At 41.7% G+C, this 21,826-nt stretch overlaps 85 pseudogenes; all 85 read left to right on the top strand.

Annotated features, from left to right (window-relative positions):
* The first annotated feature begins 1,084 nt into the window (after window positions 1-1,084).
* Window positions 1,085-1,201, top strand: LOC142724640 (5S ribosomal RNA; annotated as a pseudogene).
* A 68-nt stretch (window positions 1,202-1,269) lies between these two features.
* Window positions 1,270-1,388, top strand: LOC142724453 (5S ribosomal RNA; annotated as a pseudogene).
* Window positions 1,389-2,014: 626 nt separating this feature from the next.
* On the top strand, window positions 2,015-2,131 carry LOC142724673 (5S ribosomal RNA; annotated as a pseudogene).
* A 1,184-nt stretch (window positions 2,132-3,315) lies between these two features.
* LOC142724716 (5S ribosomal RNA) lies at window positions 3,316-3,434 on the top strand (annotated as a pseudogene).
* A 67-nt stretch (window positions 3,435-3,501) lies between these two features.
* LOC142724568 (5S ribosomal RNA) lies at window positions 3,502-3,620 on the top strand (annotated as a pseudogene).
* A 67-nt stretch (window positions 3,621-3,687) lies between these two features.
* On the top strand, window positions 3,688-3,806 carry LOC142724494 (5S ribosomal RNA; annotated as a pseudogene).
* A 67-nt stretch (window positions 3,807-3,873) lies between these two features.
* Window positions 3,874-3,992, top strand: LOC142724416 (5S ribosomal RNA; annotated as a pseudogene).
* A 67-nt stretch (window positions 3,993-4,059) lies between these two features.
* LOC142724700 (5S ribosomal RNA) lies at window positions 4,060-4,178 on the top strand (annotated as a pseudogene).
* A 68-nt stretch (window positions 4,179-4,246) lies between these two features.
* On the top strand, window positions 4,247-4,365 carry LOC142724608 (5S ribosomal RNA; annotated as a pseudogene).
* A 439-nt stretch (window positions 4,366-4,804) lies between these two features.
* LOC142724604 (5S ribosomal RNA) lies at window positions 4,805-4,923 on the top strand (annotated as a pseudogene).
* Window positions 4,924-4,993: 70 nt separating this feature from the next.
* On the top strand, window positions 4,994-5,112 carry LOC142724516 (5S ribosomal RNA; annotated as a pseudogene).
* Window positions 5,113-5,179: 67 nt separating this feature from the next.
* LOC142724678 (5S ribosomal RNA) lies at window positions 5,180-5,298 on the top strand (annotated as a pseudogene).
* A 67-nt stretch (window positions 5,299-5,365) lies between these two features.
* LOC142724529 (5S ribosomal RNA) lies at window positions 5,366-5,484 on the top strand (annotated as a pseudogene).
* Window positions 5,485-5,551: 67 nt separating this feature from the next.
* LOC142724440 (5S ribosomal RNA) lies at window positions 5,552-5,670 on the top strand (annotated as a pseudogene).
* Window positions 5,671-5,737: 67 nt separating this feature from the next.
* Window positions 5,738-5,856, top strand: LOC142724609 (5S ribosomal RNA; annotated as a pseudogene).
* A 439-nt stretch (window positions 5,857-6,295) lies between these two features.
* On the top strand, window positions 6,296-6,414 carry LOC142724711 (5S ribosomal RNA; annotated as a pseudogene).
* A 67-nt stretch (window positions 6,415-6,481) lies between these two features.
* LOC142724639 (5S ribosomal RNA) lies at window positions 6,482-6,600 on the top strand (annotated as a pseudogene).
* Window positions 6,601-6,667: 67 nt separating this feature from the next.
* Window positions 6,668-6,786, top strand: LOC142724585 (5S ribosomal RNA; annotated as a pseudogene).
* Window positions 6,787-7,225: 439 nt separating this feature from the next.
* Window positions 7,226-7,344, top strand: LOC142724463 (5S ribosomal RNA; annotated as a pseudogene).
* A 253-nt stretch (window positions 7,345-7,597) lies between these two features.
* LOC142724454 (5S ribosomal RNA) lies at window positions 7,598-7,716 on the top strand (annotated as a pseudogene).
* A 67-nt stretch (window positions 7,717-7,783) lies between these two features.
* On the top strand, window positions 7,784-7,902 carry LOC142724682 (5S ribosomal RNA; annotated as a pseudogene).
* A 67-nt stretch (window positions 7,903-7,969) lies between these two features.
* On the top strand, window positions 7,970-8,088 carry LOC142724567 (5S ribosomal RNA; annotated as a pseudogene).
* Window positions 8,089-8,155: 67 nt separating this feature from the next.
* Window positions 8,156-8,274, top strand: LOC142724547 (5S ribosomal RNA; annotated as a pseudogene).
* Window positions 8,275-8,341: 67 nt separating this feature from the next.
* Window positions 8,342-8,460, top strand: LOC142724511 (5S ribosomal RNA; annotated as a pseudogene).
* Window positions 8,461-8,527: 67 nt separating this feature from the next.
* Window positions 8,528-8,646, top strand: LOC142724425 (5S ribosomal RNA; annotated as a pseudogene).
* A 67-nt stretch (window positions 8,647-8,713) lies between these two features.
* On the top strand, window positions 8,714-8,832 carry LOC142724471 (5S ribosomal RNA; annotated as a pseudogene).
* Window positions 8,833-8,899: 67 nt separating this feature from the next.
* Window positions 8,900-9,018, top strand: LOC142724492 (5S ribosomal RNA; annotated as a pseudogene).
* Window positions 9,019-9,085: 67 nt separating this feature from the next.
* On the top strand, window positions 9,086-9,204 carry LOC142724524 (5S ribosomal RNA; annotated as a pseudogene).
* A 67-nt stretch (window positions 9,205-9,271) lies between these two features.
* On the top strand, window positions 9,272-9,390 carry LOC142724670 (5S ribosomal RNA; annotated as a pseudogene).
* Window positions 9,391-9,632: 242 nt separating this feature from the next.
* LOC142724564 (5S ribosomal RNA) lies at window positions 9,633-9,751 on the top strand (annotated as a pseudogene).
* Window positions 9,752-10,004: 253 nt separating this feature from the next.
* LOC142724446 (5S ribosomal RNA) lies at window positions 10,005-10,123 on the top strand (annotated as a pseudogene).
* A 67-nt stretch (window positions 10,124-10,190) lies between these two features.
* LOC142724470 (5S ribosomal RNA) lies at window positions 10,191-10,309 on the top strand (annotated as a pseudogene).
* A 67-nt stretch (window positions 10,310-10,376) lies between these two features.
* Window positions 10,377-10,495, top strand: LOC142724702 (5S ribosomal RNA; annotated as a pseudogene).
* A 56-nt stretch (window positions 10,496-10,551) lies between these two features.
* Window positions 10,552-10,670, top strand: LOC142724671 (5S ribosomal RNA; annotated as a pseudogene).
* Window positions 10,671-11,109: 439 nt separating this feature from the next.
* On the top strand, window positions 11,110-11,228 carry LOC142724437 (5S ribosomal RNA; annotated as a pseudogene).
* A 67-nt stretch (window positions 11,229-11,295) lies between these two features.
* On the top strand, window positions 11,296-11,414 carry LOC142724456 (5S ribosomal RNA; annotated as a pseudogene).
* A 67-nt stretch (window positions 11,415-11,481) lies between these two features.
* LOC142724512 (5S ribosomal RNA) lies at window positions 11,482-11,600 on the top strand (annotated as a pseudogene).
* Window positions 11,601-11,853: 253 nt separating this feature from the next.
* LOC142724449 (5S ribosomal RNA) lies at window positions 11,854-11,972 on the top strand (annotated as a pseudogene).
* Window positions 11,973-12,039: 67 nt separating this feature from the next.
* On the top strand, window positions 12,040-12,158 carry LOC142724486 (5S ribosomal RNA; annotated as a pseudogene).
* A 253-nt stretch (window positions 12,159-12,411) lies between these two features.
* LOC142724500 (5S ribosomal RNA) lies at window positions 12,412-12,530 on the top strand (annotated as a pseudogene).
* A 67-nt stretch (window positions 12,531-12,597) lies between these two features.
* LOC142724708 (5S ribosomal RNA) lies at window positions 12,598-12,716 on the top strand (annotated as a pseudogene).
* A 67-nt stretch (window positions 12,717-12,783) lies between these two features.
* Window positions 12,784-12,902, top strand: LOC142724478 (5S ribosomal RNA; annotated as a pseudogene).
* A 67-nt stretch (window positions 12,903-12,969) lies between these two features.
* On the top strand, window positions 12,970-13,088 carry LOC142724559 (5S ribosomal RNA; annotated as a pseudogene).
* A 67-nt stretch (window positions 13,089-13,155) lies between these two features.
* LOC142724489 (5S ribosomal RNA) lies at window positions 13,156-13,274 on the top strand (annotated as a pseudogene).
* A 67-nt stretch (window positions 13,275-13,341) lies between these two features.
* LOC142724631 (5S ribosomal RNA) lies at window positions 13,342-13,460 on the top strand (annotated as a pseudogene).
* A 67-nt stretch (window positions 13,461-13,527) lies between these two features.
* Window positions 13,528-13,646, top strand: LOC142724707 (5S ribosomal RNA; annotated as a pseudogene).
* Window positions 13,647-13,713: 67 nt separating this feature from the next.
* Window positions 13,714-13,832, top strand: LOC142724451 (5S ribosomal RNA; annotated as a pseudogene).
* A 67-nt stretch (window positions 13,833-13,899) lies between these two features.
* On the top strand, window positions 13,900-14,018 carry LOC142724487 (5S ribosomal RNA; annotated as a pseudogene).
* Window positions 14,019-14,085: 67 nt separating this feature from the next.
* LOC142724612 (5S ribosomal RNA) lies at window positions 14,086-14,204 on the top strand (annotated as a pseudogene).
* Window positions 14,205-14,271: 67 nt separating this feature from the next.
* LOC142724442 (5S ribosomal RNA) lies at window positions 14,272-14,390 on the top strand (annotated as a pseudogene).
* Window positions 14,391-14,457: 67 nt separating this feature from the next.
* On the top strand, window positions 14,458-14,576 carry LOC142724475 (5S ribosomal RNA; annotated as a pseudogene).
* A 253-nt stretch (window positions 14,577-14,829) lies between these two features.
* Window positions 14,830-14,948, top strand: LOC142724605 (5S ribosomal RNA; annotated as a pseudogene).
* Window positions 14,949-15,015: 67 nt separating this feature from the next.
* On the top strand, window positions 15,016-15,134 carry LOC142724462 (5S ribosomal RNA; annotated as a pseudogene).
* A 253-nt stretch (window positions 15,135-15,387) lies between these two features.
* LOC142724578 (5S ribosomal RNA) lies at window positions 15,388-15,506 on the top strand (annotated as a pseudogene).
* A 67-nt stretch (window positions 15,507-15,573) lies between these two features.
* LOC142724434 (5S ribosomal RNA) lies at window positions 15,574-15,692 on the top strand (annotated as a pseudogene).
* Window positions 15,693-15,759: 67 nt separating this feature from the next.
* LOC142724701 (5S ribosomal RNA) lies at window positions 15,760-15,878 on the top strand (annotated as a pseudogene).
* A 67-nt stretch (window positions 15,879-15,945) lies between these two features.
* LOC142724685 (5S ribosomal RNA) lies at window positions 15,946-16,064 on the top strand (annotated as a pseudogene).
* Window positions 16,065-16,317: 253 nt separating this feature from the next.
* On the top strand, window positions 16,318-16,436 carry LOC142724485 (5S ribosomal RNA; annotated as a pseudogene).
* A 67-nt stretch (window positions 16,437-16,503) lies between these two features.
* Window positions 16,504-16,622, top strand: LOC142724432 (5S ribosomal RNA; annotated as a pseudogene).
* Window positions 16,623-16,690: 68 nt separating this feature from the next.
* LOC142724461 (5S ribosomal RNA) lies at window positions 16,691-16,809 on the top strand (annotated as a pseudogene).
* A 67-nt stretch (window positions 16,810-16,876) lies between these two features.
* LOC142724713 (5S ribosomal RNA) lies at window positions 16,877-16,995 on the top strand (annotated as a pseudogene).
* A 67-nt stretch (window positions 16,996-17,062) lies between these two features.
* On the top strand, window positions 17,063-17,181 carry LOC142724557 (5S ribosomal RNA; annotated as a pseudogene).
* Window positions 17,182-17,248: 67 nt separating this feature from the next.
* Window positions 17,249-17,367, top strand: LOC142724603 (5S ribosomal RNA; annotated as a pseudogene).
* A 66-nt stretch (window positions 17,368-17,433) lies between these two features.
* LOC142724452 (5S ribosomal RNA) lies at window positions 17,434-17,552 on the top strand (annotated as a pseudogene).
* Window positions 17,553-17,619: 67 nt separating this feature from the next.
* LOC142724563 (5S ribosomal RNA) lies at window positions 17,620-17,738 on the top strand (annotated as a pseudogene).
* Window positions 17,739-17,805: 67 nt separating this feature from the next.
* Window positions 17,806-17,924, top strand: LOC142724515 (5S ribosomal RNA; annotated as a pseudogene).
* Window positions 17,925-17,991: 67 nt separating this feature from the next.
* Window positions 17,992-18,110, top strand: LOC142724498 (5S ribosomal RNA; annotated as a pseudogene).
* Window positions 18,111-18,177: 67 nt separating this feature from the next.
* LOC142724600 (5S ribosomal RNA) lies at window positions 18,178-18,296 on the top strand (annotated as a pseudogene).
* A 67-nt stretch (window positions 18,297-18,363) lies between these two features.
* LOC142724431 (5S ribosomal RNA) lies at window positions 18,364-18,482 on the top strand (annotated as a pseudogene).
* Window positions 18,483-18,550: 68 nt separating this feature from the next.
* On the top strand, window positions 18,551-18,669 carry LOC142724460 (5S ribosomal RNA; annotated as a pseudogene).
* Window positions 18,670-18,736: 67 nt separating this feature from the next.
* On the top strand, window positions 18,737-18,855 carry LOC142724712 (5S ribosomal RNA; annotated as a pseudogene).
* A 67-nt stretch (window positions 18,856-18,922) lies between these two features.
* LOC142724556 (5S ribosomal RNA) lies at window positions 18,923-19,041 on the top strand (annotated as a pseudogene).
* Window positions 19,042-19,108: 67 nt separating this feature from the next.
* On the top strand, window positions 19,109-19,227 carry LOC142724602 (5S ribosomal RNA; annotated as a pseudogene).
* Window positions 19,228-19,293: 66 nt separating this feature from the next.
* Window positions 19,294-19,412, top strand: LOC142724450 (5S ribosomal RNA; annotated as a pseudogene).
* Window positions 19,413-19,479: 67 nt separating this feature from the next.
* On the top strand, window positions 19,480-19,598 carry LOC142724562 (5S ribosomal RNA; annotated as a pseudogene).
* Window positions 19,599-19,665: 67 nt separating this feature from the next.
* Window positions 19,666-19,784, top strand: LOC142724514 (5S ribosomal RNA; annotated as a pseudogene).
* Window positions 19,785-19,851: 67 nt separating this feature from the next.
* LOC142724497 (5S ribosomal RNA) lies at window positions 19,852-19,970 on the top strand (annotated as a pseudogene).
* A 67-nt stretch (window positions 19,971-20,037) lies between these two features.
* LOC142724457 (5S ribosomal RNA) lies at window positions 20,038-20,156 on the top strand (annotated as a pseudogene).
* A 67-nt stretch (window positions 20,157-20,223) lies between these two features.
* On the top strand, window positions 20,224-20,342 carry LOC142724627 (5S ribosomal RNA; annotated as a pseudogene).
* A 67-nt stretch (window positions 20,343-20,409) lies between these two features.
* Window positions 20,410-20,528, top strand: LOC142724667 (5S ribosomal RNA; annotated as a pseudogene).
* Window positions 20,529-20,595: 67 nt separating this feature from the next.
* LOC142724683 (5S ribosomal RNA) lies at window positions 20,596-20,714 on the top strand (annotated as a pseudogene).
* A 67-nt stretch (window positions 20,715-20,781) lies between these two features.
* On the top strand, window positions 20,782-20,900 carry LOC142724569 (5S ribosomal RNA; annotated as a pseudogene).
* Window positions 20,901-20,967: 67 nt separating this feature from the next.
* Window positions 20,968-21,086, top strand: LOC142724448 (5S ribosomal RNA; annotated as a pseudogene).
* Window positions 21,087-21,339: 253 nt separating this feature from the next.
* LOC142724459 (5S ribosomal RNA) lies at window positions 21,340-21,458 on the top strand (annotated as a pseudogene).
* Window positions 21,459-21,525: 67 nt separating this feature from the next.
* LOC142724558 (5S ribosomal RNA) lies at window positions 21,526-21,644 on the top strand (annotated as a pseudogene).
* The last annotated feature ends 182 nt before the right edge of the window (window positions 21,645-21,826 follow it).

Here is a 21,826-nt window from a genome sequence, read left to right as displayed (position 1 = left end):
CTCGTTAGATTGCAGAAGTTACACAGCTTAACGCCTCGCTAGTACCAGTGTGGGAGACTGTCTGGGAATCCGTGGTGCGGTTGACTTTTTATTATGTTGTTTAGATTTTGTTTCACAATCGATTAAAAAGGACTATGGATTAAAGCATTTATTGTCAATGGCCATTCTAAGCCGAATGTGCCTGCTCTCGTCAGATCGCAGAAGTTACACAGCTTAAGGCCTCGCTAGTACCAGTGTGGGAGACTGTCTGGGAATCCGTGGTGCGGTTGACTTTTTATTATGTCGTTTAGATTTTGTTTCACAATCGATTAAAGAGGACTATGGATTAAAACATTTAATGTCAATGGCCATTCTAAGCTGAATGTGCCTGCTCTCGTCAGATCGCAGAAGTTACACAGCTTAAGTCCTCGCTAGTACCAGTGTGGGAGACTGTCTGGGAATCCGTGGTGCGGTTGACTTTTTATTATGTCGTTTAGATTTTGTTTCACAATAGATTAAATAGGACTATGGATTAAAGCATTTAATGTCAATGGCCATTCTAAGCTGAATGTGCCTGCTCTCGTCAGAACGCAGAAGTTACACAGCTTAAGGCCTCGCTAGTACCAGCGTTGGAGACTGTCTGGGAATCCGTGGTGCGGTTGAATTTTTATTATGTCGTTTAGATTTTGTTTCACAATCGATTAAAAAGGACTATGGATTAAAGCATTTAATGCCAATGGCCATTCTAAGCTGAATGTCCCTGCTCTCGTCAGATCGCAGAAGTTACACAGCTTAAGGCCTCGCTAGTACCAGTGTGTGAGACTGTCTGGGAATCGGTGGTGCGGTTGACTTTTAATTATGTTGTTTAGATTTTGTTTCACAATAGATTAAATAGGACTATGGATTAAGGCTTTTAATGTCAATGGCCATTCTAAGCTGAATGTGCCTGCTCTCGTCAGATCGCAGAAGTTACACAGCTTAAGGCCTCGCTAGTACCAGTGTGGGAGACTGTCTGGGAATCCGTGGTGTGGTTGACTTTTTATTATGTCGTTTAGATTTTGTTTCACAATCGATTAAAAAGGACTATGGATTAAAGCATTTAATGTCAATGGCCATTCTAAGCTGAATGTGCCTGCTCTCGTCAGATCGCAGAAGTTACACAGCTTAAGGCCTCGCTAGTACCAGTGTGGGAGACTGTCTGGGAATCCGTGGTGCGGTTGACTTTTTATTATGTCGTTTAGATTTTGTTTCACAATAGATTAAATAGGACTATGGATTAAAGCATTTAACGTCAATGGCTATTCTAAGCTGAATGTCCCTGCTCTCGTCGGAACGCAGAAATTACACAGCTTAAGGCCTCGCTAGTACCAGTGTGGGAGACTGTCTGGGAATCCGAGGTGCGGTTGACTTTTTATTATGTCGTTTAGATTTTGTTTCACAATCAATTAAAAAGGACTATGGATTAAAGCATTTAATGTCAATGGCCATTCTAAGCTGAATGTGCCTGCTCTCGTCAGATCGCAGAAGTTACACAGCTTAAGGCCTTGCTAGTACCAGTGTGGGAGACTGTCTGGGAATCCGTGGTGCGGTTGAATTTTTATTATGTAGTTTAGATTTTGTTTCACAATCGATTAAAAAGGACTATGGATTAAAGCATTTATTGTCAATGGCCATTCTAAGCCGAATGTGCCTGCTCTCGTCAGATCGCAGAAGTTACACAGCTTAAGGCCTCGCTAGTACCAGTGTGGGAGAATGTCTGGGAATCCGTGGTGCGGTTGACTTTTTATTATGTCGTTTAGATTTTGTTTCACAATCGATTAAAGAGGACTATGGATTAAAGCATTTAATGTCAATGGCCATTCTAAGCTGAATGTGCCTGCCCTCATCAGATTGCAGAAGTTACACAGCTTAAGGCCTCGCTAGTACCAGTGTGGGAGACTGTCTGGGAATCCGTGGTGCGGTTGACTTTTTATTATGTCGTTTAGATTTTGTTTCACAATAGATTAAATAGGACTATGGATTAAAGCATTTAATGTCAATGGCCATTCTAAGCTGAATGTGCCTGCTCTCATCAGAACGCAGAAGTTACACAGCTTAAGGCCTCGCTAGTACCAGCGTTGGAGACTGTCTGGGAATCCGTGGTGCGGTTGAATTTTTATTATGTCGTTTAGATTTTGTTTCACAATCGATTAAAAAGGACTATGGATTAAAGCATTTAATGTCAATGGCCATTCTAAGCTGAATGTCCCTGCTCTCGTCAGGTCGCAGAAGTTACACAGCTTAAGGCCTCGCTAGTACCAGTGTGTGAGACTGTCTGGGAATCCGTGGTGCGGTTGAGTTTTAATTATGTTGTTTAGATTTTGTTTCACAATAGATTAAATAGGACTATGGATTAAGGCTTTTAATGTCAATGGCCATTCTAAGCTGAATGTGCCTGCTCTCGTTAGATCGCAGAAGTTACACAGCTTAAGGCCTCGCTAGTACCAGCGTTGGAGACTGTCTGGGAATCCGTGGTGCGGTTGAATTTTTATTATGTCGTTTAGATTTTGTTTCACAATCGATTAAAAAGGACTATGGATTAAAGCATTTAACGTCAATGGCCATTCTAAGCTGAATGTGCCTGCTCTCGTCAGAACGCAGAAGTTACATAGCTTAAGTCCTCGCTAGTACCAGTGTGGGAGACTGTCTGGGAATCCGTGGTGCGGTTGACTTTTTATTATGTTGTTTAGATTTTGTTTCACAATAGATTAAATAGGACTATGGATTAAGGCTTTTAATGTCAATGGCCATTCTAAGCTGAATGTGCCTGCTCTCGTCAGATCGCAGAAGTTACACAGCTTAAGGCCTCGCTACTACCAGTGTGGGAGACTGTCTGGGAATCCGTGGTGCGGTTGACTTTTTATTATGTCGTTTAGATTTTGTTTCACAATCGATTAAAAAGGACTATGGATTAAAGCATTTAATGTCAATGGCCATTCTAAGCTGAATGTGCCTGCTCTCGTTAGATTGCAGACGTTACACAGCTTAACTCATCGCTAGTACCAGTGTGGGTGACTGTCTGGGAATCCGTGGTGCGGTTGACTTTTTATTATGTCGTTTAGATTTTGTTTCACAATAGATTAAATAGGACTATGGATTAAAGCATTTAACGTCAATGGCCATTCTAAGCTGAATGTGCCTGCTCTCGTCAGATCGCAGAAGTTACACAGCTTAAGGCCTCGCTAGTACCAGTGTGGGAGACTGTCTGGGAATCCGTGGAGTGGATGAATTTTTATTATGTCGTTTAGATTTTGTTTCACAATCGATTAAAAAGGACTATGGATTAAAGCATTTAATGTCAATGGCCATTCTAAGCTGAATGTCCCTGCTCTCGTCAGATCGCAGAAGTTACACAGCTTAAGGCCTCGCTAGTACCAGTGTGGGAGACTGTCTGGGAATCCGTGGTGCGGTTGACTTTTTATTATGTCGTTTAGATTTTGTTTCACAATCGATTAAAAAGGACTATGGATTAAAGCATTTAAAGTCAATGGCCATTCTAAGCTGAATGTGCCTGCTCTCGTCAGATCGCAGAAGTTACACAGCTTAAGGCCTCGCTAGTACAAGTGTGGGAGACTGTCTGGGAATCCTTGGTGCGGTTGACTTTTTATTATGTCGTTTAGATTTTGTTTCACAATCGATTAAAAAGGACTATGGATTAAAGCATTTAATGTCAATGGCCATTCTAAGCTGAATGTGCCTGCTCTCGTCAGATCGCAGAAGTTACACAGCTTAAGGCCTCGCTAGTACCAGTGTGGTAGACTGTCTGGGAATCTGTGGTGCGGTTGACTTTTTATTATGTCGTTTAGATTTTGTTTCACAATCGATTAAAAAGGACTATGGATTAAAGCATTTAATGTCAATGGCCATTCTAAGCTGAATGTGCCTGCTCTCGTCAGATCGCAGAAATGACACAGCTTAAGGCCTCGCTAGTACCAGTGTGGGAGACTGTCTGGGAATCCGTGGTGCGGTTGACTTTTTATTATGTCGTTTAGATTTTGTTTCACAATAGATTAAATAGGACTATGGATTAAAGCATTTAATGTCAATGGCCATTCTAAGCTGAATGTCCCTGCTCTCGTCAGATCGCAGAAGTTATACAGCTTAAGGCCTCGCTAGTACCAGTGTGGGAGACTGTCTGGGAATCCGTGGAGCTGTTGACTTTTTATTATGTCGTTTAGATTTTGTTTCACAATCGATTAAAAAAGGACTATGGATTAAAGCATTTAATGTCAATGGCCATTCTAAGCTGAATGTGCCTGCTCTCGTCAGATCGCAGAAGTTACACAGCTTAAGTCCTCGCTAGTACCAGTGTGGGAGACTGTCTGGGAATCCGTGGTGGGGTTGACTTTTTATTATGTTGTTTAGATTTTGTTTCACAATAGATTAAATAGGACTATGGATTAAGGCTTTTAATGTCAATGTCCATTCTAAGCTGAATGTGCCTGCTCTCGTCAGATCGCAGAAATTACACAGCTTAAGCCCTCGCTAGTACCAGTGTGGGAGATTGTCTGGGAATCCATGGTGCGGTTGAGTTTTTATTATGTCGTTTAGATTTTGTTTCACAATCGATTAAAAAGGACTATGGATTAAAGCATTTAATGTCAATGGCCATTCTAAGCTGAATGTGCCTGCTCTCGTCAGATCGCAGAAGTTACACAGCTTAAGGCCTTGCTAGTACCAGTGTGGGAGACTGTCTGGGAATGCGTGGTGCGGTTGACTTTTTATTATGTCGTTTAGATTTTGTTTCACAATCGATTAAAAAGGACTATGGATTAAAGCATTTAATGTCAATGGCCATTCTAAGCTGAATGTGCCTGCTCTTGTCAGATCGCAGAAGTTACACAGCTTAAGCCCTCGCTAGTACCAGTGTGGGAGACTGTCTGGGAATCCGTGGTGCGGTTGACTTTTTATTATGTCGTTTAGATTTTTTTTTTTCACAATAGATTAAAAAGGACTATGGATTAAAGCATTTAATGTCAATGGCCATTCTAAGCTGAATGTGACTGCTCTCGTCAGATCGCAGAAGTTACACAGCTTAAGGCCTCGCAAGTACCAGTGTGGGAGACTGTCTGGGAATCCGTGGTGCGGTTGACTTTTTATTATGTCGTTTAGATTATGTTTCACAATAGATTAAATAGGACTATGGATTAAAGCATTTAACGTCAATAGCCATTCTAAGCTGAATGTGCCTGCTCTCGTCAGAACGCAGAAGTTACCCAGCTTAACGCCTCCCTAGTACCAGTGTGGGAGACTGTCTGGGAATCCGTGGTGCGGTTGACTTTTTATTATGTCGTTTAGATTTTGTTTCACAATCGATTAAAAAGGACTATGGATTAAAGCATTTAATGTCAATGGCCATTCTAAGCTGAATGTCCCTGCTCTCGTCAATTCGCAGAAGTTACACAGCTTAAGGCCTCGCTAGTACCAGTGTGGGAGACTGTCTGGGAATCCGTGGTGCTGTTGACTTTTTATTATGTCGTTTAGATTTTGTTTCACAATCGATTAAAAAGGACTATGGATTAAAGCAATTAATATCAATGGCCATTCTAAGCTGAATGTGCCTGCTCTCGTCAGATCGCAGAAGTTACACAGCTTAAGGCCTCGCTAGTACCAGTGTGGGAGACTGTCTGGGAATCCGTGGTGCGGTTGACTTTTTATTATGTCGTTTAGATTTTGTTTCACAATCGATTAAAAAGGACTATGGATTAAAGCATTTAATGTCAATGGCCATTCTAAGCTGAATGTGCCTGCTCTCGTCAGATCGCAGAAAATACACAGCTTAAGGCCTCGCTAATACCAGTGTGGGAGACTGTCTGGGAATCCGTGGTGCGGTTGATTTTTTATTATGTCGTTTAGATTTTGTTTCACAATAGATTAAATAGGACTATGGATTAAAGCATTTAACGTCAATGGCCATTCTAAGCTGAATGTGCCATCTCTCGTCAGAACGCAGAAGTTACACAGCTTAAGGCCTCGCTAGTACCAGTGTGTGAGACTGTCTGGGAATCCGTGGTGCGGTTGACTTTTTATTATGTCGTTTAGATTTTGTTTCACAATCGATTAAAAAGGACTATGGATTAAAGCATTTAATGTCAATGGCCATTCTAAGCTGAATGTGCCTGCCCTCGTTAGATCGCAGAAGTTACACAGCTTAACGCCTCACTAGTACCAGTGTGGGAGACTGTCTGGGAATCCGTGGTGCGGTTGACTTTTTATTATGTCGTTTAGATTTTGTTTCACAATCGATTAAAAAGGACTATGGATTAAAACATTTAATGTCAATGGCCATTCTAAGCTGAATGTGCCTGCTCTCATCAGATCGCAGAAGTTACACAGCTTAAGGCCTCGCTAGTACCAGTGTGGGAGACTGTCTGGGAATCCGTGGTGCGGTTGACTTTTTATTATGTCGTTTAGATTTTGTTTCGCAATAGATTAAATAGGACTATGGATTAAAGCATTTAACGTCAATGGCCATTCTAAGCTGAATGTGCCTGCTCTCGTCAGATCGCAGAAGTTACACAGCTTAAGGACTCGCTAGTACCAGTGTGGGAGACTGTCTGGGAATCCGTGGTGCGGTTGAATTTTTATTATGTCGTTTAGATTTTGTTTCACAATCGATTAAAAAGGACTATGGATTAAAGCATTTAATGTCAATGGCCAGTCTAAACTGAATGTCCCTGCTCTCGTCAGATCGCAGAAGTTACACAGCTTAAGGCCTCGCTAGTACCAGTGTGGGAGACTGTCTGGGAATCCGTGGTGCGGTTGACTTTTTATTATGTTGTTTAGATTTTGTTTCACAATAGATTAAATAGGACTATGGATTAAAGCTTTTAATGTCAATGGCCATTCTAAGCTGAATGTTCCTTCTCTCGTCAGATCGCAGAAGTTACACAGCTTAAGGCCTCGCTAGTACAAGTGTGGGAGACTGTCTGGGAATCCGTGGTGTGGTTGACTTTTTATTATGTCGTTTAGATTTTGTTTCACAATCGATTAAAAAGGACTTTGGATTAAAGCATTTAATGTTAATGGCCATTCTAAGCTGAATGTGCCTGCTCTCGTTAGATCGCAGAAGTTACACAGCTTAACGCCTCCCTAGTACCAGTGTGGGAGACTGTCTGGGAATCCGTGGTGCGGTTGACTTTTTATTATGTTGTTTAGATTTTGTTTCACAATAGATTAAATAGGACTATGGATTAAGGCTTTTAAGGTCAATGGCCATTCTAAGCTGAATGTGCCTGCTCTCGTCAGATCGCAGAAGTTACACAGCTTAAGGCCTCGCTAGTACCAGTGTGGGAGACTGTCTGCGAATCCGTGGTGCTGTTGACTTTTTATTATGTCGTTTAGATTATGTTTCACAATCGATTAAAAAGGACTATGGATTAAAGCATTTAAAGTCAATGGCCATTCTAAGCTGAATGTGCCTGCTCTCGTTAGATCGTAGAAGTTACACAGCTTAACGCCTCGCTAGTACCAGTGTGTGAGACTGTCTGGGAATCCGTGGTGCGGTTGACTATTTATTATGTCGTTTAGATTTTGTTTCACAATAGATTAAATAGGACTATGGATTAAAGCATTTAACGTCAATGGCCATTCTAAGCTGAATGTGCCTGCTCTCGTCCGAACGCAGAAGTTACACAGCTTAAGGCCTCGCTAGTACTAGTGTGGGAGACTGTCTGGGAATCTGTGGTGCGGTTGAGTTTTTATTATGTCGTTTAGATTTTGTTTCACAATCGATTAAAAAGGACTATGGATTAAAGCATTTAATGTCAATGGCCATTCTAAGCTGAATATCCCTGCTCTCGTCAGATCGCAGAAGTTACACAGCTTAACGCCTCGCTAGTACCAGTGTGGGAGACTGTCTGTGAATCCGTGGTGCGGTTGACTTTTTATTATGTCGTTTAGATTTTGTTTCACAATCGATTAAAAAGGACTATGGATTAAAGCATTTAATGTCAATGGCCATTCTAAGCTGAATGTGCCTGCTCTCGTTAGATCGCAGAAGTTACACAGCTTAACGCCTCGCTAGTACCAGTGTGGGAGACTGTCTGGGAATCCGTGGTGCGGTTGACTATTTATTATGTCGTTTAGATTTTGTTTCACAATAGATTAAATTGGACTATGGATTAAAGCATTTACCGTCAATGGCCATTCTAAGCTGAATGTGCCTGCTCTCGTCAGATCGCTGAAGTTACACAGCTTAAGGCCTCGCTAGTACCAGTGTGGGAGACTGTCTGGGAATCCGTGGTGCGGTTGAATTTTTATTATGTCGTTTAGATTTTGTTTCACAATCGATTAAAAAGGACTATAGATTAAAGCATTTAATGTCAATGGCCATTCTAAGCTGAATGTCCCTGCTCTTGTCAGATCGCAGAAGTTACACAGCTTAAGGCCTCGCTAGTACCAGTGTGGGAGACTGTCTGGGAATCCGTGGTGCGGTTGACTTTTTATTATGTCGTTTAGATTTTGTTTCACAATCGATTAAAAAGGACTATGGATTAAAGCATTTAATGTCAATGGCCATTCTAAGCTGAATGTGCCTGCTCTCGTCAGATCGCAGAAGTTACACAGCTTAAGGCCTCGCTAGTACCAGTGTGGGAGACTGTCTGGGAATTCGTGGTGCAGTTGCCTTTTTATTATGTCGTTTAGATTTTGTTTCACAATCGATTAAAAAGGACTATGGATTAAATCATTTAATGTCAATGGCCATTCTAAGCTGAATGTGCCTGCTCTCGTCAGATCGCAGAAGTTACACAGCTTAAGGCCTCGCTAGTACCAGTGTGGGAGACTGTCTGGGAATCCGTGGTGCGGTTGAATTTTTATTATGTCGTTTCGATTTTGTTTCACAATCGATTAAAAAGGACTATGGATTAAAGCATTTAATGTCAATGGCCATTCTAAGCTGAATGTCCCTGCTCTCGTCAGATCACAGAAGTTACACAGCTTAAGGCCTCGCTAGTACCAGTATGGGAGACTGTCTGGGAATCCGTGGTGCGGTTGACTGTTTATTATGATGTTTAGATTTTGTTTCACAATAGATTAAATAGGACTATGGATTAAGGCTTTTAATGTCAATGGCCATTCTAAGCTGAATGTGCCTGCTCTCGTCAGATCGCAGAAGTTACACAGCTTAAGGCCTCGCTAGTACCAGTGTGGGAGACTGTCTGGGAATCCGTGGTGCGGTTGACTTTTTATTATGTCGTTTAGATTTTGTTTCACAATAGATTAAATAGGACTATGGATTAAAGCATTTAACGTCAATGGCCATTCTAAGCTGAATGTGCCTGCTCTCGTCAGATCGCAGAAGTTACACAGCTTAAATCCTCGCTAGTACCAGTGTGGGAGACTGTCTGGGAATCCGTGGTGCGGTTGTCTTTTTATTATTTTGTTTCACAATAGATTAAATAGGACTATGGATTAAGGCTTTTAATGTCAATGGCCATTCTAAGCTCAATGAGCCTGCTCTCGTCAGATCGCAGAAGTTACACAGCTTAAAGCCTCGCTAGTACCAGTGTGGGAGACTGTCTGGGAATCCGTGGTGCGGTTGTCTTTTTATTATGTCGTTTAGATTTTGTTTCACAATCGATTAAAAAGGACTATGGATTAAAGCATTTAATGTCAATGGCCATTCTAAGCTGAATGTGCCTGCTCTCGTTAGATCGCAGAAGTTACACAGCTTAACGCCTCGCTAGTACCAGTGTGGGAGACTGTCTGGGAATCCGTGGTGCGGTTGACTTTTTATTATGTCGTTTAGATTTTGTTTCACAATAGATTAAATAGGACTATGGATTAAAGCATTTAACGTCAATGGCCATTCAAAGCTGAATGTGCCTGCTCTCGTCAGATCGCAGAAGTTACACAGCTTAAATCCTCGCTAGTACCAGTGTGGGAGACTGTCTGGGAATCCGTGGTGCGGTTGACTTTTTATTATGTCATTTAGATTTTGTTTCACAATAGATTAAATAGGACTATGGATTAAAGCATTTAACGTCAATGGCCGTTCTAAGCTGAATGTGCCTGCTCTCGTCAGATCGCAGAAGTTACACAGCTTAAGGCCTCGCTAGTACCAGTGTGGGAGACTGTCTGGGAATCCGTGGTGCGGTTGACTTTTTATTATGTCGTTTAGATTTTGTTTCACAATCGATTAAAAAGGACTATGGATTAAAGCATTTAATGTCAATGGCCATTCTAAGCTGAATGTGCCTGCTCTCGTCAGATCGCAGAAGTTACACAGCTTAAGGCCTCGCTAGTACCAGTGTGGGAGACTGTCTGGGAATCCGTGGTGCGGTTGAATTTTTATTATGTCGTTTAGATTTTGTTTCACAATCGATTAAAAAGGACTATGGATTAAAGCATTTAATGTCAATGGCCATTCTAAGCTGAATGTGCCTGCTCTCGTCAGATCGCAGAAGTTACACAGCTTAAGGCCTCGCTAGTACCAGTGTGGGAGACTGTATGGGAATCCGTGGTGCGGTTGACTTTTTATTATTTTGTTTCACAATAGATTAAATAGGACTATGGATTAAGGCTTTTAATGTCAATGGCCATTCTAAGCTCAATGTGCCTGCTCTCGTCAGATCGCAGAAGTTACACAGCTTAAAGCCTCGCTAGTACCAGTGTGGGAGACTGTCTGGGAATCCGTGGTGCGGTTGTCTTTTTATTATGTCGTTTAGATTTTGTTTCACAATCGATTAAAAAGGACTATGGATTAAAGCATTTAATGTCAATGGCCATTCTAAAATGAATGTGCCTGCTCTCGTTAGATCGCAGAAGTTACACAGCTTAACGCCTCGCTAGTACCAGTGTGGGAGACTGTCTGGGAATCCGTGGTGCGGTTGACTTTTTGTTATGTTGTTTAGATTTTGTTTCGCAATAGATTAAATAGGACTATGGATTAAGACATTTAACGTCAATGGCCATTCTAAGCTGAATGTGCCTGCTCTCGTCAGAGCGCATAAGTTACACAGCTTAAGGCCTCGCTGGTACCAGTGTGGGAGACTGTCTGGGAATCCGTGGTGCGGTTGAATTTTTATTATGTCGTTTAGATTTTGTTTCACAATCGATTAAAAAGGACTATGGATTAAAGCATTTAAAGTCAATGGCCATTCTAAGCTGAATGTCCCTGCTCTCGTCAGATCGCAGAAGTTACACAGCTTAAGGCCTCGCTAGTACCAGTGTGGGAGACTGACTGGGAATCCGTGGTGCGGTTGACTTTTTATTTTGTCGTTTCGATTTTGTTTCACAATAGATTAAATAGGACTATGGATTAAAGCATTTAACGTCAATGGCCATTCTAAGCTGAATGTGCCTGCTCTCGTCAGAACGCAGAAGTTACACAGCTTAAGGCCTCGCTAGTACCAGTGTGGGAGACTGTCTGGGAATCCGTGGTGAGGTTGACTTTTTATTATGTTGTTTAGATTTTGTTTCACAATAGATTAAATAGGACTATGGATTAAGGCTTTTAATGTCAATGGCCATTCTAAGCTGAATGTGCCTGCTCTCGTCAGATCGCAGAAGTTACACAGCTTAAGGCCTCGCTAGTACCAGTGTGGGAGACTGTCTGGGAATCCGTGGTGCGGTTGACTTTTTATTATGTCGTTTAGATTTTGTTTCACAATCGATTAAAAAGGACTATGGATTAAAGCATTTAATGTCAATGGCTATTCTAGGCTGAATGTACCTGCTTTCGTCAGATTGCAGAAGTTACACAGCTTAAGGCCTCGCTAGTACCAGTGTGGGAGACTGTCTGGGAATCCGTGGAGCGGTTGGCTTTTTATTATGTTGTTTAGATTTTGTTTCACAATAGATTAAATAGGACTATGAATTAAGGCTTTTAATGTCAAAAGCCATTCTAAGCTGAATGTGCCTGCTCTCGTCAGAACGCAGAAGTTACACAGCTTAAGGCCTCGCTAGTACCAGTGTGGGAGACTGTCTGGGAATCCGTGGTGCGGTTGACTTTTTATTATGCTGTTTAGATTTTGTTTCACAATAGATTAAATAGGACTATGGATTAAGGCTTTTAATGTCAATGGCCATTCTAAGCTGAATGTGCCTGCTCTCGTCAGATCGCAGAAGTTACACAGCTTAAGGCCTCGCTAGTACCAATGTGGTAGACTGTCTGGGAATCCGTGGTGCAGTTGACTTTTTATTATGTCGTTTAGATTTTGTTTCACAATCGATTAAAAAGGACTATGGATTAAAGCATTTAATGTCAATGGCCTTTCTAAGCTGAATGTGCCTGCTCTCGTTAGATTGCAGAAGTTACACAGCTTAATGCCTCGCTAGTACCAGTGTGGTAGACTGTCTGGGAATCCGTGGTGCGGTTGAATTTTTAATATGTCGTTTAGATTTTGTTTCACAATCGATTAAAAAGGACTATGGATTAAAGCATTTAATGTCAATGGCCATTCTAAGCTGAATGTGCCTGCTCTCGTCAGATCGCAGAAGTTACACAGCTTAAGGCCTCGCTAGTACCAGTGTGGGAGACTGTCTGGGAATCCGTGGTGCGGTTGACTTTTTATTATGTCGTTTAGATTTTGTTTCACAATCGATTAAAAAGGACTATGGATTAAAGCATTTAATGTCAATGGCCATTCTAAGCTGAATGTGCCTGCTCTCGTCAGATCGCAGAAGTTACACAGCTTAAGGCCTCACTAGTACCAGTGTGGGAGACTGTCTGGGAATCCGTGGTGCGGTTGACTTTTTATTATGTCGTTTAGATTTTGTTTCACAATAGATTAAATAGGACTATGGATTAAAGCATTTAACGTCAATGGCCATTCTAAGCTGAATGTGCCTGCTCTCGTCAGATCGCAGAAGTTACACAGCTTAAGGCCTCGCTAGTACCAATGTGGGTGACTGTCTGGGAATCCGTGGTGCGGTTGAATTTTTATTATGTCGTTTAGATTTTGTTTCACAATCGATTAAAAAGGACTATGGATTAAAGCATTTAATGTCAATGGCCATTCTAAGCTGAATGTGCCTGCTCTCGTCAGATCGCAGAAGTTACACAGCTTAAGGCCTTGCTAGTACCAGTGTGGGAGACTGTCTGGGAATCCGTGGTGCGGTTTTCTTTTTATTATGTTGTTTAGATTTTGTTTCACAATAGATTAAATAGGACTATGGATTAAGGCTTTTAATGTCAATGGCCATTCTAAGCTGAATGTGCCTGCTCTCGTCAGATCGCAGAAGTTACACAGCTTAAGGCCTCGCTAGTACCAGTGTGGGAGACTGTCTGGGTATCCGTGGTGCAGTTGACTTTTTATTATGTCGTTTAGATTTTGTTTCACAATCGATTAAAAAGGACTATGGATTAAAGCATTTAATGTCAATGGCCATTCTAAGCTGAATGTCCCTGCTCTCGTCAGATCGCTGAAGTTTCACAGCTTAAGGCCTCGCTAGTACCAGTGTGGGAGACTGTCTGGGAATCCGTGGTGCGGTTGACTTTTTATTATGTCGTTTAGATTTTGTTTCACAATCGATTAAAAAGGACTATGGATTAAAGCATTTAATGTCAATGGCCATTCTAAGCTGAATGTGCCTGCTCTCGTCAGATCGCAGAAGTTACACAGCTTAAGGCCTCACTAGTACCAGTGTGGGAGACTGTCTGGGAATCCGTGGTGCGGTTGACTTTTTATTATGTCGTTTAGTTTTTGTTTCACAATAGATTAAATAGGACTATGGATTAAAGCATTTAACGTCAATGGCCATTCTAAGCTGAATGTGCCTGCTCTCGTCAGAACGCAGAAGTTACACAGCTTAAGGCCTCACTAGTACCAGTGTGGGAGACTGTCTGGGAATCCGTGGTGCGGTTGACTTTTTATTATGTTGTTTTGATTTTGTTTCACAATAGATTAAATAGGACTATGGATTAAGGCTTTTAATGTCAATGGCCATTCTAAGCTGAATGTGCCTGCTCTCGTCAGATCGCAGAAGTTACACAGCTTAAGGCCTCGCTAGTACCAGTGTGGGAGACTGTCTGGGAATCCGTGGTGCGGTTGACTTTTTATTATGTCGTTTAGATTTTGTTTCACAATCGATTAAATAGGACTATGGATTAAAGCATTTAACGTCAATGGCCGTTCTAAGCTGAATGTGCCTGCTCTCGTCAGAATGCAGAAGTTACACAGCTTAAGGCCTCGCTAGTACCAGTGTGGGAGACTGTCTGGGAATCCGTGGTGCGGTTGAATTCTTATTATGTCGTTTAGATTTTGTTTCACAATCGATTAAAAAGGACTATGGATTAAAGCATTTAATGTCAATGGCCATTCTAAGCTGAATGTCCCTGCTCTCGTCAGATCGCAGAAGTTACACAGCTTAAGGCCTCGCTAGTACCAGTGTGGGAGACTGTCTGGGAATACGTGGTGCGGTTGCCTTTTTATTATGTTGTTTAGATTTTGTTTCACAATAGATTAAATAGGACTATGGATTAAGGATTTTAATGTCAATGGCCATTCTAAGCTGAATGTGCCTGCTCTCGTCAGATCGCAGAAGTTACACAGCTTAAGGCCTCGCTAGTACCAGTGTGGGAGACTGTCTGGGAATCCGTGGTGCGGTTGACTTTTTATTATGTCGTTTAGATTTTGTTTCACAATCGATTAAAAAGGACTATGGATTAAAGCATTTAATGTCAATGGCCATTCTAAGCTGAATGTGCCTGCTCTCGTTAGATCGCAGAAGTTACACAGCTTAACGCCTCGCTAGTACCAGTGTGGGAGACTGTCTGGGAATCCATGGTACGGTTGACTTTTTATTATGTCGTTTAGATTTTGTTTCACAATAGATTAAATAGGACTATGGATTAAAGCATTTAACATCAATGGCCATTCTAAGCTGAATGTGCCTGCTCTCGTCAGATGGCAGAAGTTACACAGCTTAAGGCCTCGCTAGTACCAGTGTGGGAGACTGTCTGGGAATCCGTGGTGCGGTTGAATTTTTATTATGTCGTTTAGATTTTGTTTCACAATCGATTAAAAAGGACTATGGATTAAAGCATTTAATGTCAATGGCCCTTCTAAGCTGAATGTGCCTGCTCTCGTCAGATCGCAGAAGTTACACAGCTTAAGGCCTCGCTAGTACCAGTGTGGGAGACTGTCTGGGAATCCGTGGTGCGGTTGACTTTTTATTATGTCGTTTAGATTTTGTTTCACAATAGATTAAAAAGGATAATGGATTAAAGCATTTAACGTCAATGGCCATTCTAAGCCGAATGTGCCTGCTCTCGTCAAATCGCAGAAGTTACACAGCTTAAGACCTCGCTAGTACCAGTGTGGGAGACTGTCTGGGAATCCGTGGTGCGGTTGAATTTTTATTATGTCGTTTAGATTTTGTTTCACAATCGATTAAAAAGGACTATGGATTAAAGCATTTAATGTCAATGGCCATTCTAAGCTGAATGTCCCTGCTCTCGTCAGATCGCAGAAGTTACACAGCTTAAGGCCTCGCTAGTACCAGTGTGGCAGACTGTCTGGGAATCCGTGGTGCGGTTGCCTTTTTATTATGTCGTTTAGATTTTGTTTCACAATAGATTAAATAGGACTATGGATTAAAGCATTTAATGTCAATGGCCATTCTAAGCTGAATGTGCCTGCTCTCGTCAGAACGCAGAAGTTACACAGCTTAAGGCCTCGCTAGTACCAGTGTGGGAGACTGTCTGGGAATCCGTGGTGCGGTTGAATTTTTATTATGTCGTTTAGATTTTGTTTCACAATCGATTAAAAAGGACTATGGATTAAAGCATTTAATGTCTATGGCCATTCTAAGCTGAATGTCCCTGCTCTCGTCAGATCGCAGAAGTTACACAGCTTAAGGCCTCGCTAGTACCAGTGTGGGAGACTGTCTGGGAATCCGTGGTGCGGTAGACTTTTTATTATGTTGTTTAGATTTTGTTTCACAATAGATTAAATAGGACTATGGATTAAGGCTTTTAATGTCAATGGCCATTCAAAGCTGAATGTGCCTGCTCTCGTCAGATCGCAGAAGTTACACAACTTAAGGCCTCGCTAGTACCAGTGTGGGAGACTGTCTGGGAATCCGTGGTGCGGTTGAATTTTTATTATGTCGTTTAGATTTTGTTTCACAATCGATTAAAAAGGACTATGGATTAAAGCATTTAATGTCAATGGCCATTCTAAGCTGAATGTCCCTGCTCTCGTCAGATCGCAGAAGTTACACAGCTTAAGGCCTCGCTAGTACCAGTGTGTGAGACTGTCTGAGAATCCGTGGTGCGGTTGAATTTTTATTATGTCGTTTAGATTTTGTTTCACAATCGATTAAAAAGGACTATGGATTAAAGCATTTAATGTCAATTGCCATTCTAAGCTGAATGTGCCTGCTCTCGTCAGATCGCAGAAGTTACACAGCTTAAGGCCTCGCTAGTACCAGTGTGGGAGACTGTCTGAGAATCCGTGGTGTGGTTGACTTTTTATTATGTCGTTTAGATTTTGTTTCACAATAGATTAAATAGGACTATGGATTAAAGCATTTAACGTCAATGGCCATTCTAAGCTGAATGTGCCTGCTCTCGTCAGAACGCAGAAGTTACACAGCTTAAGGCCTCGCTAGTACCAGTGTGGGAGACTGTCTGGGAATCCGTGGTGCGGTTGAATTTTTATTATGTCGTTTAGATTTTGTTTCACAATCGATTAAAAAGGACTATGGATTAAAAAAATTTAATGTCAATGGCCATTCTAAGCTGAATGTCCCTGCTCTCGTCAGATCGCAGAAGTTACACAGCTTAAGGCCTCGCTAGTACCAGTGTGGGAGACTGTCTGGGAATCCGTGGTGTGGTTGACTTTTTATTATGTTGTTTAGATTTAGTTTCACAATAGATTAAATAGGACTATGGATTAAAGCTTTTAATGTCAATGGCCATTCTAAGCTGAATGTGCCTGCTCTCGTTAGATCGCAGAAGTTACACAGCTTAAGGCCTCGCTAGTACCAGTGTGGGAGACTGTCTGGGAATCCGTGGTGCGGTTGACTTTTTATTATGTCGTTTAGATTTTGTTTCACAATCGATTAAAAAGGACTATGGATTAAAGCATTTAAAGTCAATGGCCATTCTAAGCTGAATGTGCCTGCTCTCGTTAGATCGCAGAAATTACACAGCTTAACGCCTCGCTAGTACCAGTGTGGGAGACTGTCTGGGAATCCGTGGTGCGGTTGACTTTTTATTATGTCGTTTAGATTTTGTTTCACAATCGATTAAAAAGGACTATGGATTAAAGCATTTAATGTCAATGGCCATTCTAAGCTGAATGTGCCTGCTCTCGTTAGATCGCAGAAGTTACACAGCTTAATGCCTTGCTAGTACCAGTGTGGGAGACTGTCTGGGAATCCGTGGTGCGGTTGACTTTTTATTATGTTGTTTAAATTTTGTTTCACAGTAGATTAAATAGGACTATGGATTAAGGCTTTAATGTCAATGGCCATTCTAAGCTGAATGTGCCTGCTCTCGTCAGATCGCAGAAGTTACACAGCTTAAGGCCTCGCTAGTACCAGTGTGGGAGACTGTCTGGGAATCCGTGGTGCGGTTTACTTTTTATTATGTCGTTTAGATTTTGTTTCACAATCGATTAAAAAGGACTATGGATTAAAGCATTTAATGTCAATGGCCATTCTAAGCTGAATGTGCCTGCTCTCGTTAGATCGCAGAAGTTACACAGCTTAACGCCTCGCTAGTACCAGTGTGGGAGACTGTCTGGGAATCCGTGGTGCGGTTGACTTTTTATTATGTTGTTTAGATTTTGTTTCACAATAGATTAAATAGGACTATGGATTAAAGCATTTAACGTCAATGGCAATTCTAAGCTGAATGTGCCTGCTCTCGTCAGATCGCAGAAGTTACACAGCTTAAGGCCTCGCTAGTACGAGTGTGGGAGACTGTCTGGGAATCCGTGGTGCGGTTGACTTTTTATTATGTTGTTTAGATTTTGTTTCACAATAGATTAAATAGGACTATGGATTAAGGCTTTTAATGTCAATGGCCATTCTAAGCTGAGTGTGCCTGCTCTCGTCAGATCGCAGAAGTTACACAGCTTAAGGCCTCGCTAGTACCAGTGTGGGAGACTGTCTGGGAATCCGTGGTGCGGTTGCCTTTTTATTATGTTGTTTAGATTTTGTTTCACAATAGATTAAATAGGACTATGGATTAAGGCTTTTAATGTCAATGGCCATTCTAAGCTGAATGTGCCTGCTCTCGTCAGATCGCAGAAGTTATACAGCTTAAGGTCTCGCTAGTACCAGTGTGGGAGACTGTCTGAGAATCCGTGGTGTGGTTGACTTTTTATTATGTCGTTTAGATTTTGTTTCACAATAGATTAAATAGGACTATGGATTAAAGCATTTAACGTCAATGGCCATTCTAAGCTGAATGTGCCTGCTCTCGTCAGAACGCAGAAGTTACACAGCTTAAGGCCTCGCTAGTACCAGTGTGGGAGACTGTCTGGGAATCCGTGGTGCGGTTGAATTTTTATTATGTCGTTTAGATTTTGTTTCACAATCGATTAAAAAGGACTATGGATTAAAAAAATTTAATGTCAATGGCCATTCTAAGCTGAATGTCCCTGCTCTCGTCAGATCGCAGAAGTTACACAGCTTAAGGCCTCGCTAGTACCAGTGTGGGAGACTGTCTGGGAATCCGTGGTGTGGTTGACTTTTTATTATGTTGTTTAGATTTAGTTTCACAATAGATTAAATAGGACTATGGATTAAAGCTTTTAATGTCAATGGCCATTCTAAGCTGAATGTGCCTGCTCTCGTTAGATCGCAGAAGTTACACAGCTTAAGGCCTCGCTAGTACCAGTGTGGGAGACTGTCTGGGAATCCGTGGTGCGGTTGACTTTTTATTATGTCGTTTAGATTTTGTTTCACAATCGATTAAAAAGGACTATGGATTAAAGCATTTAAAGTCAATGGCCATTCTAAGCTGAATGTGCCTGCTCTCGTTAGATCGCAGAAATTACACAGCTTAACGCCTCGCTAGTACCAGTGTGGGAGACTGTCTGGGAATCCGTGGTGCGGTTGACTTTTTATTATGTCGTTTAGATTTTGTTTCACAATCGATTAAAAAGGACTATGGATTAAAGCATTTAATGTCAATGGCCATTCTAAGCTGAATGTGCCTGCTCTCGTTAGATCGCAGAAGTTACACAGCTTAATGCCTTGCTAGTACCAGTGTGGGAGACTGTCTGGGAATCCGTGGTGCGGTTGACTTTTTATTATGTTGTTTAAATTTTGTTTCACAGTAGATTAAATAGGACTATGGATTAAGGCTTTAATGTCAATGGCCATTCTAAGCTGAATGTGCCTGCTCTCGTCAGATCGCAGAAGTTACACAGCTTAAGGCCTCGCTAGTACCAGTGTGGGAGACTGTCTGGGAATCCGTGGTGCGGTTTACTTTTTATTATGTCGTTTAGATTTTGTTTCACAATCGATTAAAAAGGACTATGGATTAAAGCATTTAATGTCAATGGCCATTCTAAGCTGAATGTGCCTGCTCTCGTTAGATCGCAGAAGTTACACAGCTTAACGCCTCGCTAGTACCAGTGTGGGAGACTGTCTGGGAATCCGTGGTGCGGTTGACTTTTTATTATGTTGTTTAGATTTTGTTTCACAATAGATTAAATAGGACTATGGATTAAAGCATTTAACGTCAATGGCAATTCTAAGCTGAATGTGCCTGCTCTCGTCAGATCGCAGAAGTTACACAGCTTAAGGCCTCGCTAGTACGAGTGTGGGAGACTGTCTGGGAATCCGTGGTGCGGTTGACTTTTTATTATGTTGTTTAGATTTTGTTTCACAATAGATTAAATAGGACTATCGATTAAGGCTTTTAATGTCAATGGCCATTCTAAGCTGAGTGTGCCTGCTCTCGTCAGATCGCAGAAGTTACACAGCTTAAGGCCTCGCTAGTACCAGTGTGGGAGACTGTCTGGGAATCCGTGGTGCGGTTGCCTTTTTATTATGTTGTTTAGATTTTGTTTCACAATAGATTAAATAGGACTATGGATTAAGGCTTTTAATGTCAATGGCCATTCTAAGCTGAATGTGCCTGCTCTCGTCAGATCGCAGAAGTTATACAGCTTAAGGTCTCGCTAGTACCAGTGTGGGAGACTGTCTGGGAATCCGTGGTGCGGTTGACTTTTTATTATGTCGTTTAGATTTTGTTTCACAATCGATTAAATAGGACTATGGATTAAAGCATTTAACGTCAATGGCAATTCTAAGCTGAATGTGCATGCTCTCGTCAGATCGCAGAAGTTACACAGCTTAAGGCCTCGCTAGTACCAGTGTGGGAGACTGTCTGGGAATACGTGGTGCGGTTGAATATTTATTATGTCGTTTAGATTTTGTTTCACAATCGATTAAAAAGGACTATGGATTAAAGCGTTTAATGTCAATGGCCATTCTAAGCTGAATGTCCCTGCTCTCGTCAGATCGCAGAAGTTACACAGTTTAAGGCCTCGCTAATACCAGTGTGGGAGACTGTCTGTGAATCCGTGGTGCGGTTGACTTTTTATTATGTCGTTTAGATTTTGTTTCACAATCGATTAAAAAGGACTATGGATTAAAGCATTTAATGTCAATGGCCATTCTAAGCTGAATGTGCCTGCCCTCGTTAGATCGCAGAAGTTACACAGCTTAACGCCTCGCTAGTACCAGTGTGGGAGACTGTCTGGGAATCCGTGGTGCGGTTGACTTTTTATTATGTCGTTTAGATTTTGTTTCACAATAGATTAAATAGGACTATGGATTAAAGGATTTAACGTCAATGGCCATTCTAAGCTGAATGTGCCTGCTCTCGTCAGATCGCAGAAGTTACACAGCTTAAGTCCTCGCTAGTACCAGTGTGGGAGACTGTCTGGGAATCCGTGGTGCGGTTGAATTTTTATTATGTCGTTTAGATTTTGTTTCACAATCGATTAAAAAGGACTATGGATTAAAGCATTTAATGTCAATGGCCATTCTAAGCTGAATGTCCCTGCTCTCGTCGGATCGCAGAAGTTACACAGCTTAAGGCCTCGCTAGTACCAGTGTGGGAGACTGTCTGGGAATCCGTGGTGCGGTTGACTTTTTATTAAGTCGTTTAGATTTTGTTTCACAATCGATTAAATAGGACTATGGATTAAAGCATTTAACGTCAATGGCCATTCTAAGCTGAATGTGCCTGCTCTCGTCAGATCGCAGAAGTTACACATCTTAAGGATTCGCTAGTACCAGTGTGGGAGACTGTCTGGGAATCCGTGGTGCGGTTGACTTTTTATTATGTCGTTTAGATTTTGTTTCACAATCGATTAAAAAGGACTATGGATTAAAGCACTTAATGTCAATGGCCATTCTAAGCTGAATGTCCCTGCTCTCGTCAGATCGCAGAAGTTACACAGCTTAAGGCCTCGCTAGTACCAGTGTGGGAGACTGTCTGGGAATCCGTGGTGTGGTTGACTTTTGATTATGTCGTTTAGATTTTGTTTCACAATAGATTAAATAGGACTATGGATTAAAGCATTTAACGTCAATGGCCATTCTAAGCTGAATGTGCCTGCTCTGGTCAGAACGCAGAAGTTACACAGCTTAAGGCCTCGCTAGTACCAGTGTGGGAGACTGTCTGGGAATCCGTGGTGCGGTTGAATTTTTATTATGTCGTTTAGATTTTGTTTCACAATAGATTAAATAGGACTATGGATTAAGGCTTTTAATGTTAATGGCCATTCTAAACTGAATGTGCCTGCTCTCGTCAGATCGCAGAAGTCACACAGCTTAAGGCCTCGCTAGTACCAGTGTGGGAGACTGTCTGGGAATACGTGGTGCGGTT

This window comes from Rhinoderma darwinii, unplaced genomic scaffold (assembly GCF_050947455.1).
Source record: "Rhinoderma darwinii isolate aRhiDar2 unplaced genomic scaffold, aRhiDar2.hap1 Scaffold_585, whole genome shotgun sequence".
Classification (NCBI taxonomy): Eukaryota; Metazoa; Chordata; class Amphibia; order Anura; family Rhinodermatidae; genus Rhinoderma; species Rhinoderma darwinii.
Note: the sequence above shows the minus strand (reverse complement) of the source record. Positions and strands in the feature narration are given on the sequence as shown.